This window comes from Canis lupus, chromosome 7, assembly GCF_003254725.2.
Source record: "Canis lupus dingo isolate Sandy chromosome 7, ASM325472v2, whole genome shotgun sequence".
Lineage (NCBI taxonomy): Eukaryota > Metazoa > Chordata > Mammalia > Carnivora > Canidae > Canis > Canis lupus.
Window position 1 is genome coordinate 2,355,447 of NC_064249.1, and position 15,141 is coordinate 2,370,587.

General features: G+C 37.7%; 1 long non-coding RNA gene across 1 annotated transcript in view; it reads right to left on the reverse strand.

Moving 5' to 3' along the window:
• Positions 1–15,141, reverse strand: part of LOC112667123 (uncharacterized) — a 63,204-nt gene that overhangs the window by 30,514 nt on the left and 17,549 nt on the right. The window contains exon 2 of the long non-coding RNA XR_003141055.2: positions 12,320–12,428. This is a non-coding gene — a long non-coding RNA (uncharacterized LOC112667123). The remainder of the gene's footprint in view (positions 1–12,319; positions 12,429–15,141) is intronic.

Genomic DNA, 15,141 nt, shown 5'->3' on the forward strand with positions numbered 1-15,141 from the left:
TAATAAATATAAGCTATCTCACCTGAATCTTCAAGCTTATAAAATTTTAACTAGATTGTGCTCATTTCCCCACAAAACTAACCCTCAGCAAATTTTTGAAAAAGACAAAGTATGTCTTTGGATATTCTTGCACTGATGTTTTTGGGGGTCCTTGCATGTATATATATATTCTTCACCTTCTCTACATGCAAATCATTCACACACCAAGTTACAAAGCACCAAAAACCACTTAAAATGGTACCCCTCCCAGGTGTTATCACCTGTAGGCAATGTTTCTCAAAGTTTAGGGTGCAAAAAGTCCTTGTTAAAATGCAGTTCCTGTTCCCCCTTCCTGGGTGAGGCCCAGGAATCTACATTATTAATAAACACCTCAGGTAATTCTGATGCAGGTGATAGAGAGTCACACATGTAAAGGGAAAAAGCTCAGATGGATGGGATTATAAACACTATCCGGGTGGTAACTGAATTATCATAGTGAATATTGGCTTTTTTCCTGTGGTTCCTAAAATGGAGGAAGGGAAAGACTTTTTTAGAAATTGAAGTATAACTGACACACAACATTATATTAGTTTCAGGGGTACAACGTAAAGACGATTTGGCATTTGTATACACTGTGAAATGATCACCACCGTAAGTCTAGTTACGGTCACCCTACAAAGAAAATTTGTGGTGGGAATTTTTAAGATTACTTTCTGAGCATCTCTCAAATTTGTGATACATTATTGATTATAGTCACCATGCTGTAATACATCCCCATGACTTATTTTATAACTGGTTTATACCTGTTGATCCCCTTCACCCATGTTACCCACCCACAGCACCCCTCCTCTCTGGCAACCCCCAGTCTGTTCTCAGGATTTATGACTTTTGTTTTGTTTTGTTTCTTTTGTTTTTTAGGTTCCATATATAAGTGAAATCATATGATATTTGTCTTTCCCTGACATTTCACTCAGCAGAACACTCTCAAGGTCCATCTGTGTTGCTCAAAATGGGTAAGATTTTATTCTTTTTTTATGGCTAAATATTATCCCGGTGTGTATGTGTGTGTGCACATGCCGATGTGTATGCACCACATTTTCCTTATCCATCCATCCATTAATGGACACTTAGGTTGTTTCCATATCTTGGCCATTGTAAATAATGCTGTGATAAGCATAGGGGTGAATGTATCTTTTTAAATTAGTGTTTTCATTTCTTTGGGTAAATACCTAGTAGTGTAATTACTGGATGGAGGGTAGTTCTATTGAAAAATAGACCTTTTGAGGAAACTCCAAACTGTTTTCCACAGTGGATGTACCAATTTACATTTCTACTAAAGTGCATGAGGGTTCCCTTTTCTCCGCACCCTCACCAACACTTGTTATTTCCTGTCCTTTTGATAAAAGCCATTCTGACAGATGTGAGGTTCCAGCTCATTGTGGTTTGGATCTGCATTTCCCTGCTAATTGGTGATGTTGGGCACCTTTTCATGTGCCTGTTGGCCATATATCTTCTTTGGAAAAATGTCTATTCAGATCATCTGCTCATTTTTAAAATTGGATTTTTGGGGGTTGTTGTTCTTGAGTTGTATGAGTTCTTTATATGTTTTGGATGTCAACCTTTTGTCAGATACATGATTTGCAAATATCTTCTCCTATTCAGTAGGTTGCCTTTTCATTTTGAAATCATTTCTTTGCTTTTTAATTTGAGGTAGTCCCATTTGTTTTGTTTTGTTTTTATTTCTTTTTTGCTTTTGTTGCCATTGCCTTTGACGTAAGATCCAAAAAACATAGCCAAGACCAATGTCAAGAAATTTACTGCCTATATTTTCTTCTAGGATTTTCATGGTTTCTGACCTACCATTCAAGTCTTTAATTTGAGTTTATTTTTGTGTATGGTATGAACAGTGGTCCAGTTTCTTTCTTTTGCATGTTGCTGTCCAGTTTTCCCAACACCACTTACTGAAGAGACAGATCCCTCCTCACTGCATTTTCTTGCCTCCTTTGTCATAAGTTAATTGACCATATAAGCATAGGTTAATTTATGGGATTTCTATTCTGTTCCATTAGTCTATCTACTTTTATACCAATACCAAACTATTTTGATTACTAATGCTTTGTAATATAGTTTGAAATCAGGAAGCATGATGCCTCCAGCTTTGTTCTTCTTTTTCTTTTTTTTTTTTCTTAAAGATTTTATTTGTTCATTAGAGACAGAGAGAGAGACACAGAGGCAGGCAGAGGGAGAAGCAGGCTCCACGCAGGGAGCCCGACATGGGACTCGATCCCGGGACCCCAGGATCATACCCTGGGCTTAAGGCAGCACTAAACCGCTAAGCCACCCGGGCTGCCCTTGTTCTTCTTTTTCAAGATTGCTTTGGCTATGTAGGATTTTTTGTGGTTCTATACAAATTTTAGGATTGTTTGTTCCAATTCTGAAAAATGCCACTAGAATTTTGATAGGGATGGCATTAAATCCATAGATTGTTTTGGATAATATGCTCATTTTAATAATACTAATTCTTCCAATCCATGAACACAAAATATCTTTCCATTTATGTGTGTCTTCTTCAATTTCTTTCATCGGTGTCTTATAATTTCAGCGTACAGGTCTTTTACTTCCTTGGTAAAATTTGTCCTAGGTATTTTATTCTTTGTGATGCAATTATAAGTGGAATTGTTTATTTAATTTCTCTCTGATGTTCATTGTTAGTGTATAAAAACAGAACAGATTCCTATACACTGATTATTGTACCCCAAAACTGTTCTGAATTTATTAGTTTCTAGTGGCTTTTTTTCTAAGACTTTTTTGATAGAGTCTTTCATATATTAAAAAAAAGGGATTTTTTTAGGTACAAAATCATGTTGTACACAAATAGTGACAGTTTTACTTTATGTGCCCACTTTGGATGCCTTTTATTTAATTATTTTTCCTGCCTAATTGTTGTGGCTAAAATTTCCACTATTATATTGAATATAAGTAGTGAAAGTGACCATCGTGTCTTGTTCCTGATTTTAAATGAAATGCTATCAGCTTTTCACTGTTGAGTATGATATTAACTGTGGGCTTGTCATATATGACCTTTATTTTGAAGTATGTTCCATCTCTATCCACTTTGGTGAGAGAGGGAGGAGGCTCTTAATCTACTTCCTGCTAGTTGAAATCTATTCTTCAACTATTTGTTTAACTATTCATTTACTCATTCACTCACTCACTATTCAATCATTTGATACATTTTAAATACATAATCTTTTAGGGAATTGATGGGGAGGTAGGGTGCAAAAAAAAAAAAAAAAAAGAAAAAGGTGAAAAAGACTTTATAATTGCTCATGAATTCTACTATGGAATTTGTGTTTGTTAACCAGGACCCATAGTATGAGACAAAATTATACCAAATAATATCAAATAATATCAATTTTGGGGAAGTTTTTGTTTACTTATTTCTGCCTTATTTGGTTTCAAAAAATGATCTGGAATGGCTCCAAGAATACCTGCAATACAATGTAATGAGAATAAAACAGAAGAGGAAATCAGAAATATATAAAGGGGGATGCCTGGGTGGCTCAGCAGTTGAATGTCTGCCTTTGGCTCAGGGTGTGATTCTGGGGTCCTGGGATCAAGTCCTGCATCGGGCTCCCTGCAGGGAGCCTGCTTCTCCCTCTGCCTGTGTCTCTGCCTCCCTCTCTGTGTCTCTCATGAATAAATAAATAAAATCTTTTAAAAAAAGAAATATATAAATGTAGGAAAAGAAGATCAAATCAGAGCCAATACTATACACAAAATGTCCATCTCAAGCACATGTATAGTAATACATATGAGAGATGGCCAACACATTTGGGTCTGAGCTTTCTCAGTTGCCAAAGAAAAGAATGTCTTATACGGTAGCAAATTCTCTATATCCATAGATATAAAGACTTCTGGAACCAAGTTCTGAGAAAAATCTCCTTTGTAGGTCTTCATCAGGGATATTTTTGTGATGTAGTGGACAAGATTGCCAACTACATCCCTTCAAAAAAAAATACAAAGCTGTGTTGTGTATCACAGAGCAGTATATTATAATGCTAAAATGCTCCTTGGTAAAAACAATCCTAGGACAGTTCTATGCAAAAGAATTAGTTGGGTCCTTACCTCACACCATACACAAAAATTAACTCAAAATAAATCAAAGTCTTAAAAGCAAAATCTAACATTAGAAAACTCTTAGAAGGGATCCCTGGGTGGCTCAGTGGTTTAGTGCCGCCTTCAGCCCAGGGTGTAGTCCTGGAGACCCGGGATCGAGTCCCACGTCAGGCTCCCTGCATGGAGCCTGCTTCTCCCTCTGTGTCTCTGCCTTTCTGTCTCTCTATGTCTCTCATGAATAAATAAATAAAATCTTAAAAAAATAAAAAGAAAACTCTTAGAAGAAAATGCAAAATAGATCTTTGTGACCTTGGACTTGACAACAGGTTCTTTGGTATGACACGAAAATACAAACAACAAGTATGTGGGACTTCAATATTGAATTTTTTTTGTGCTTCAAAGGACACAACAACAAAGAATGAAAAGACAACCCACAGAATGAAAGAAAATATTTGCAAATATAAGGAACTTCCTTCTTGAATATATAAAGAACTTTTACAATTCAATTATAAAAAGAAAAATAACCCAATTTAAATAATAGGCAAAGGATCTGAATAGACATTTCTCCAAAGAAAATATGCAAATAGCCAATAAGCTCCTGAGAAGATGGTCAACATCATTAGTCATCAGGGAAATGCAGATCAAAATCACAAAACAAGGTGCTACTTCACTTTGATGAGGATAACTACAATAAAAAATTCAGAAGGGGGCACCTGGCTGGCGCAGTCAGTAAAGCATGTGAGTCTTGATCTTAGGATCATGAGTTCAAGCTCGACATTGGGCACAGAGTTCACTTAATTAAGAAAAATAGATAATAACAAGTATTGGAGAGGATGTAAAGAAATCAGGACCTCATAGACTTGTGCTGAAAATATATAGTTACTGTGGCAAACAGTTGGCAGTTCCTCAAAAATTTAAACTTAATACTATTTGGCCCAGCAATTCCAATCTTAGGCATATACCCAAAAGAAATGAACACATAAGTCCACAAGAAAACCTGTACATACATATTTATAGCTGCATTATTCATAATATCCAAAAGGTGGAGACAATCCAAATATCTACCAACTGATAAATGGATAAATAAAATGTGGTACATCCACAATGGAATATTATTTGACATTAAAAAAAGATGAATACCGATACATGCTACAACACAGCTGAACTTTGAAAATATCATGTTAAGTAATGAAGGAAGCCAGTTACAGAAGAGTACATATTATGTAATTCCATCTATATAAAATGTCCAGAAGAGGCAAATCTGTAGACATGGAAAACAGTTTAGTGGTTGTTTAAGACAGGAGTAGGGGTGGGGGTGAGGGGATAGACTACGGGGAGGTGATAACGGGTACTTTTGTTATTCTTGTCATTAGATGACAAAAATGTTCTAAAATTGATTGTGTTGGTGATTATACAACTCTGTTAATATTCTAAAAATCACTAAACTAGGGACGCCTGGGTGGCTCAGTGGTTGAGTGTTTACCTTTGGCTTAGGGCATGATCCTAGAGTCCCAGGATCGAGTCTCACATCGGGCTCCCTGCATAGAACCTGCTTCTCCCTCAGCCTGTGTCTCTGCCTCTCTCTCTATGTGTCTTTCATGAATGAATAAAATTTAAAAACAAAAAAATTACTGAACTAGACATTTATTTATTTTAGAAAGGGAGAGAGGCGGGGGAGGGGCAAAGGGAGACTGAATGAGAATCTTAAGCAGATGCCATTCCCAGAATGGAGCATGACATGGAGCTCCATCTCATGATCTAAGATCATGATCTGAGCTGAAACCAAGAGCCAGACACTCAATGGACTGAGCCACCCAGGTATGCCTGAACTGTGCACTTTACATGAGTGAAACATTTGTATCTCAATAAAGATGTTACCCAAAAAAAATCCTAGGAGAGTTCAAAATGTTGCAATGTTGCAAGTATATGGCTATCTGGCAGTTTGGTTTGTTCCCAGACAAAATTGAGAACATCTAGGAATAGACAGGCTGTATAGATTTCTGGAAATTGTCCATTAATATCATTTCTCCTAAGTGGGCTTTGATAAGAAGCGGGTAGCAGAGAATTAGAGTTACATGTTCTGGCAGGATCCTAAAATGCAGTTATTTTTTTATGATTAAGGATGAATTCACCTACTTTGGCATCCAAAATAGAATTCTTTCTACACCTGAAACTAATATAACACTGAATGTTAACAATATTGGAATTAAAAATTTTAAAAATAGCATTCTTTCACAGAGCCTGAAAGTTTAGATTTGTTCTATCGAGAGTAACTTTGAGGTCTTTTGATGAAAGCACTGCTCAGTATTGAAGATCGAGATATAATGGTCCTAGTTATTTTAGTCAATAATCAGAATAGTTGTTCTCAATGCAGAGTGGACTTTTAACAATTAAACTAGCAGTGTCCCAAGTACCACAATGAACTAAAGCAACATAATATATATTTTTTTAAATCGTGGTTTCTATTGTGGTTTTCTTAAAGCTCTTAAATTAAGAACCACCACCACCACAACCACAACAAAATTCCTTTAAAGACAAGTATTCAGCCAGAATGGTCTTACATTAACTCTTGATGAGCCAGTAATCACCAGCATCTCGTCATTTTGTTGTGTGATGCTCGTGGAGTTTGCACATGCTCATATTCCCTCTATCAAACATAACTACCATGTAAAGGGGAATTAAAGGCAAAGATCAGCATGCTCTAGTGCCACAACCTTGAATAGCTCTTCTCCTTGAATCATTCCTTTGGTTAGAATGCAAGAAGCCAAGACTGTCTCATCCGTTCGAAGAGCCCATGTTTGCTGCCATCACTGCTGTCTCCAAGTAAGAGCCCTTTGCCCAGCCCAGGGCCTGAAAGATATCCTCACAGGATCCCCTCCTTGGGTGTTTTCTGACACAAGGCCTCATTTTGTCACAACAGCGCCAGAGGAGACTACTTCAGGTCCAACTCTGTCACCTTGAAGCTCTGTCTCTCTGCCTCTACATATTGCTGATAGTTTTCTCATCTTGAGTTTGGTCCTCCCCTCAAATTATTTATTTTTCAGGCTTTTGGAGGAAGCAGATAAGACTACACAGCATACTGCTTATAGAAGACATATAAAGTTAATGGATGATAATAATGAATTTAAGTTTTCAAAATGAATTGTCCTCAAAGTGACTTTTCTTAAATAAGATAGAGAGGCATGTTATCATATCTGAGCAGAGTCTCTGAACTACTCGTCAAGACAAGGGTGAGATGTAGACCCCACCACCACTATTTAATGGGCCAGTCACTGAATCTCCCTGGGTCTGATTATCTTTATCTGTAAAATAAAAAGGCAGGGCTGTTTTATAGTTAATAGGACATTGTATTCAAGGCAATTTCTAGCTGTAACATTTACAACCATTTTAATGGATCCTATTCATCAGATGCAGAGAGAAATCTGAATTGTGCTACTAACCTGTTATTTTGTTTCTATCAAGGATTATGGCCTTTATCCTGAAAAGAGACTAAGAAAGATTTGATGCTCAGTTTGGATATCAGAATTTTGGAAAAAAGTTCAGCTCAGAACCTTGACTCTACCCTTCAGAATATAGCTCCTAACAGGGCAAGGACCATATCCCGACTGGCTAAGGCTCTTTAATACTTAGGAGTTCTCTTCCAGAGTAACATTCCCATTGTCCATACCTATTGCAGGGTTTTGCCGATGGAACAAGAACAGCAGGTCTTTCTCTTGGATCTCAGGTCTAGGTCCTACCTCATGTGATGCTTTCTATTATGTAGCAAATATTTATCGAGCACCTACCATATATTAGATCCTGAGACCTTAACAGTGACAGACCTTAGCAGATTGACAAGGCTTCCCTCACAGAGCTTAGGGGAGGTAGGCAACAAGTAAACAAAAAATATGGTAATTATTGATATGGCAAGAGCTAATAGGAAGTATACAGGATATCCAGATGAACGCAATGATGGAGAATCATGGATATAGGATGTGGAATGTCCTAGAGGGTTAGATTAGGAAATGCCCCTTGGTAGAGGTGACAATGAAACTGAGACCTGAAAGCAAGGGGAAGCTGGCCTGTAAGGACTAGAAGGAGAGCCAACACAAAGTTCCTGATATAGAGAGGGCTTGGGGTGCTTCAGACTCACAGAGCAGGGTAGTGGTTCAGTGAAGCAGAAAGGAGAGGAGCAGACAGGAGGCTGAAGAGAGAGTTTGGACCAACCTGCCAGCACCTTAGAAGGCACCGCTGGGTCATAAGAGAGAAGCAGGATCTGCTCATGGGTTTTAAAATTACTCTGGCTGTTGGGTAGAAAATAAATTAGAGTGTAGCAGGGTAGGAGTACAGGGAGAAAAGGGTCACTCAGGACTGATCATAAGGAGTGAGACAGAGATTCAGTTCAATTTTCCCTCAAATAGCAGGCCAGCTGTACCACAGTATTAATCTTTTTTTGAACTATTTTAATTTATATTCTATATCACCTAAGTATGTATTGATCTATTTTTAGGCTCTATTTCATCCATCTGTTGTATATCCTTGCCAGTGTCAAATTGTTTCAATTGCTATAATTTTCTAATATACCTTGGTATGTGGTAGAGCTTAGTCCCCCTATTACTTTTCTTTTTAATGTCTGGAGTACTCTCATATCAGTGGTCTCTTCAAACTTTGCACAACACTGGCGTCACCTGGGGTGCTTTATAATTCAACTAGGGCATCGGGATTTCATTTCATGTTTTTAAATAAGCTCTACGCCCAATGTGGGGCTCAAACTCATGACCCTGAGATCAAGAGTTGCACATTTTTACTGACTGAGCCAGTCAGGCGCCCCAGGGCATTGGGGTTTTAAAAGGTTCCTAGGTATTTTGATGGGGATTGCATTAAATGTGTAGATTGCTCTGGATAATATAGACATTTTAAGAATAATTATTCTTCCAGTCCATGAGTGTGGAATGTTTTTCCATTTCTTTGGGTCATCTTCAATTTTATTGTGTTTTATAGTTTTCAGGGTACAGATCTTTTTGCCCCTTTGTTTGGGTTTATTCCTAGGTACCTTATGTTTTTTGGTACAATTATAAGTGGGTCCAATTCCTTGATTTCTCTTTCTGCTGCTTCATTATTGGTGTATAAAAATGCTACACTTTTTCACTGAGCTAGAACAAACATTCCTAAAATCTGTATGGAACCACAAAAGACCCAAATAACCAAAGCAATCTTGAAAAAGAAAAGCAAAGCTGGAGGCATTACAATTCTGGACTTCAAGTTATATGACAAAGCTGTAGTGATCAAGACAGTATGGTACTGGCACAAAAAACAGACCCGTATGTCAGTGGAACCGAAAAGGAAATCCAGAAAAGAACCCACAACTATATAGTCAGAGCAGGAAAGAATATCCAATTGGAAAAAAGACAGTCTGTGCAACAAAATGGTGTTGGAAAAGCATGCAAAAGAATGAAACCGGGCCACTTTCTTAAACCATACAAAAAAAAATTCAAAATGTATGAAAGATCTAAATGTGAGACAGGAACCGTCAAAGTCTTAGAGGAGAACACAGACAGCAACCTTTTTGACATTGACCACAGCAACTTCTTGTTAGCTATGTCTCCTGGGGCAAGGGAGACAAAGACAAAAACAAACTACTGGGACTTCAAGATAAAAAGCTTTCTATAGAGAAGGAAACAACAAAACTAAAAGGCAATCTTCAGAATGGGAGAAAATGTTTGCACATGACATATCTGATAAAGGGTTAGTATCCAAAACATACAAAGTACTTATGAACTCAACATTCAAAAAACAAATAATCCAGCTTTAAAAACGGGCAGAAGACATTAAACATTTTTCCAAAGAAGACATTCAGATGGCTAACAGACACATGAAAAGATGCTCAACATCACTCATCATCAGAAAAAATATGAATCAAAACACGATGAGATACCACCTCACACCTGTCAGAATGGCTAAAATCAACAACACAGGAAATGACAGATGTTGGCAAGGATGCAGAGAAAGAGGAACCCTCTTCCATTGTTAGTGGGAATGCAAACTGGTTCAGCCACTCTGGAAAACAGTATGGAGGTTCCTCAAAAAGTTAAAAATAGAGCTACCCTATGACCCAGTAATTGTATTACTAGGTATTTACCCAAAGGATACAAAAATATTGATTTGAAGGGATATATGCGCCTGATGTTTATAGTAGCATTATCAACAAGAGCTAAATTATGGAAAGAGCCCAAATGTTCATCTACTGATGAAGAAGATGCAGTACATATATATAATGGAACAGTACTCAGCCATAAAAAAGAAGGAAATCTTGCCATTTGCAATACCATGGATGGAGCTAGGTGTTATGCTAAGCAAAATAAGTCAGAAAATACCATATGATTTCACTCATATGTGGAATTTAAGAAATAAAACCGATGAACATGGAGAAAGGAGAGAAGCAAACCATAAAACAGACTCAACGATAGAGAACAAACTCAGGGTTGCTGGAGGGGAGGTGGGTCAGGTATGGTTTAAACGGGGGATGAGTATTAAGGAGGGCACTTATTGTCCTGAGCACTGGATGTTGTTGAGTGATGATCACTGAATTCTATACCTGACACTAATATTACATTGTATGTTAACTAACTGGAATTTATTTATTTATTTATTTTTAAAGTGTTACTTATTTTTTTAAGATTTTATTTCTTTATTCATGAGAGACACAGAAAGAGAAAGAGAGGCAGAGACACAGGCAGAGGGAGAAGCAGGCTCCATGCAGGGAGCCTGATGTAGGACTCGATCCCGGGTCTCCAGGATCATGCCCTGGGCTGAAGGTGGCGCTAAACTGCTGAGCCACCCGGGCTGCCCACTAACTGGAATTTAAATAAAAACTTGAAACTACAAAAAATAAAATAAAATAAAATAAATAAAATAAAATAAAATAATAAAATGAAAGCTCCCTATGTGATTATAAAACACAGCAAAGTTTGGGAATTGCTGTATCAACATGTTTACTTTTCCAGATGAATTTTAATATGATTTTAATGAAGTCTCACCTCTCTCCAAATTTTTTTTTTATTTTTTAAGATTGATTGATTGATTGATTGATTTATGATAGACATAGAGAGAGGCAGAGACACAGGAGGAGGGAGAAGCAGGCTCCATGCTGGGAGCCCGACGTGGGACTCGATTCCAGGACTCCAGGATTGCGCCCTGGGCCAAAGGCAGGTGCTAAACCTCTGAGCCACCCAGGGATTCCCCCCTCTCTCCAAATTCTTATTGTTATTTTGATAGGATTGCACTGCACTTTGAAATTTAGAATTGATTTAGGGAGAACTGGCATCTTTACAATATTTAGTCTTCCTGCCCAAGTACAAGATACTTGGCTTTACATGACTTATGTTTTTCCACATATTTGAATCTTTTTTTTTTAATACTAATTCTTCAGAACTTTGTCTCATTTGTTACGATTGTATATGGAAGCTTTTCTTCTAATATTATTTAACTTGTTGAATATATGTTGGAATGCTAGTGGTTTTATTTTTTTAACAGACTTCTGTCTGCCTTCTCTCTCTCTTACTTTTACACATGGAAATGCAATTTCCTTTCCCCATCTTTTCATATCATCTCTTTCTGCCTCAGGGACCAAAGACAGGGCACATCTGGGTGGCTCAGTTGGTTAAGTAGCCAGCTCTTGATCTCAGCTCAGGTCTTGATCTCAGGGTCATGAGTTCAAGCCCTGCACTGGGCTCCACATTGGGCATGGATCCTACATTTAAAATAATAATAATAACCAAATAAAATTTATTAATTTAATTAATCTAGTTAAAATTAGAAGAGGAAAACTTTTAGCCTCCCCCTTTCAATTCATTCTCATGAACTCGCACCACATTTATCTCTGTCCAGCAATGAAACTATTTTTGCTTCTGTAAATCTTAATGGCATTTGATCTAGACTTCTCTTGTGGTCCCTATTCATGATAGCACTCACAGCTGAGTTTCCCTATAAATAGTATGCTTATTGAAGGTAGGATCTTTTTTGTGTTTTCCTATAGCCCCTTCCTCAGGAACTTTGCAACATATTAAACACCCCATAAATTCTGTGGAAAAAATGAATAAAGGAATACACCTGTATAGAAGAAATAGATGAAGTGATAAATGAACAAAATGAAGAACCTTTGACTTAACTGTAACAAAAGTTCTTTGATGACTTTTGCCTAAAAGTTCAAGTAAACCTAAACATTAGGATTCAGTAGGGTCACCTGTGTGGCTCTTGGTTGGTTAAGCACCTGATTCTTGATCTCAGACCAGGTCTTGATCTCAGGATGATGAGTTCAAGCCCCACATTGGGCTCTATGCTGGGTATGGAGCCTACAAAAAAACAAAACAAAACAAAACAAAACAAAAACGGATTTAGTAGCATGCTGTGGGAATTTTTCCTTGACCCTGTGTCAAACCCTTGTCCTTCTGGCATTCATAATGTCCTACTCTGTGCCAGGAACTGTGCTCTTTCCAATGGGAGCAGATGAGTAAAACTCAGAAGTTCAGAAGTCTTGGTCTTTGCTGTCTAGTAGACTCTACAGGAAGCAGATAGGTAAACAAAAAAAGAATGACAGAGCATTATCATGCTTGGCTATAGAAGTCTGAATGGGGTTAACTAGGAACACAAAGAAAAGAGCAGTGGATCTGAGGTGGGAGGAGGGGAGGCACTGGAAAAGGCTCATAGAGGATGTGACCCTTGACCTGAGTCTCTGTTTGACCCTTTTTATCAAGTACTCTGATTAGGAAAGAAGGCTTATCACATTTACACATAATACAAAACTTGGAGAGACATACTAGATGGCAAATTCAGGAATTAAAAAAAAAATTGTGATTGCAATACTTCTAGGGATTTATACAAAGGAGATAACCATACAGAAAGACTGTTTATCATAGTTCCACTTACAAAAGTGTAATCCGGAAACAAATTATTTATTTATATTTTTTTGAAAGAGTTTATTTATTTATTAGAGAGAGAGAGATTGAGCACAAGTCGGGGGAGAGGGAGGGAGAGGGAGAAGCAGACTCCCCACTGAGCAGGGAGCCCGACCTGAGAGACCTGAGACTTGTCAGATCATGACCCAAGCCAAAGGCAGACACTTAACCAACTAAGCCACCTAGGAGCCCCAAATTACTTGTTTAAATTGTGCTTCACAAATGCAATAGAATACTACACAATCATTAAAAATAGTCTTGTACTTCTATATTTATTACCTGAAACGATGTTTATGCTGAGAGAAAAGAGCATGTTACAGGACAGAACATACTGTGATCTCATTTTAAAAATTGCGCATTCGTGTCAGTATGTGTGGAGTTTCTTTTTTAATTAACAAAAGTGGAATTATACAGTTGGGCAACTTGCATTTCATATGCATTATGCCATAGGCCTCTTTCTACGCTTGAAAAGGACAAAACAAAGTCATCAATGCCACAGTAAACTTAACTACTATAAACAATGTTTTCTTTGATACCATTATAAACATAAACTTATGTTGAGTTTTAAAAAATGTAATCATCCCTAGGTAATAGAATTTGGGATGATTTTTCTTTCTTCTTTGTACTTTTACCACCTGAATTTTTTGCAATGAAAAATATTTATTTTATTTTATTTTTTTTATTTTTTTATTTTTTTTTTAAATTTTTATTTATTTATGATAGTCATACAGAGAGAGAGAGAGAGAGAGAGGCAGAGACATAGGCAGAGGGAGAAGCAGGCTCCATGCACCAGGAGCCCGACGTGGGATTCGATCCCGGGTCTCCAGGATCGCGCCCTGGGCCAAAGGCAGGCGCCAAACCGCTGCGCCACCCAGGGATCCCGAAAAATATTTTTTTAAATACCAACCTACTCTTTTAATCATAAAAAGCTAGCTACATATCAAGATAAGCAAGATGAAACAACAGAGGGATATTTCATATCTTCCAAATAAAGCAAACAAAATAGGGGAGGGGCAACTTGATAGTTTACGTGAATAAGATCTGGAGTTTTAAGTATTCATCTAATTACATGTGCACTGTGCATAGCCCCATGATATGACGTAGTTGCTAAATCTGAATGCAATTTTAGGCTACATTAACAGAATTTTAACATGCCAACCATTGAACTATGAGCTTATTTAACCACGTGTGGATTCAGTTCCAGCTTTGCACTATAGTAAGAGACATAAATTAGGGCGTGTTTGGCTAGAAGAGAGAGATCAGAAACACAGCCACAAATCAATGTTGAGAAAACGCAAGGGACGCCTGGGTGGCTCAGCAGTTGAGCATCAGCCTTGGGCTCAGGGCGTGATCCTGGAGTCCCAGGATCGAGTCCCACATCGGGCTCCCTGCATGGAACCTGCTTCTCCCTCTGCCTGTGTCTCTGCTTCTTTTTGTGTCTCTCATGAATAAATAAATAAAATCTTAAAAAAGAGAAAACACAACAATAGCCTGGAAAAGAGAAGATGCAAGAGGGCCCATGTCTGATATTTTCAAATATTTTGAAGACAGGGAACAGCACAGGTTCTTCTGTGTTACCCAAAGAACAAAACTGGGGCACAGGAATGGGATTTATAGAGGGGCAGGGTTCAGCCCAATATCACAGTATAAATCAGAGCTGCCCTCTAGCAGACCTGGCTGCCCACAAAGCAGTGAAGTGTTCAGTGCAGGTAAGTGATCATTTGACAAGGAAGTAGTAGTGCTTGGAAATGGTTTCCAATGACATACAGATGAATTAATTAGATCTCTTCTGTTTTTAAGATTCAAGGGCTTATTTTTCCCTCCAATGAATCCTCATTGGCCCCATATTTTGTTCATTTCTGACTATATCTTCATTTAATCAGTCATATAATTTTTTAAATTTTTAAAAAAATTTTAATGATTTTGTTTATTCATTCATGAGAGACACAGAAAGAGGCAGAGACATAGGCAGAGGGAAAAGCAGGTTCCCTGAAGAGAGCCTGATGTGGGACTCGATCCCAGGACCCTGGGATCAGGCCCTGAGCAGAAGGCAGATGCTCAACCACTGAGCCACCCAGGTGTCCCTTTATCCCTTTGTGATTTTAAATTA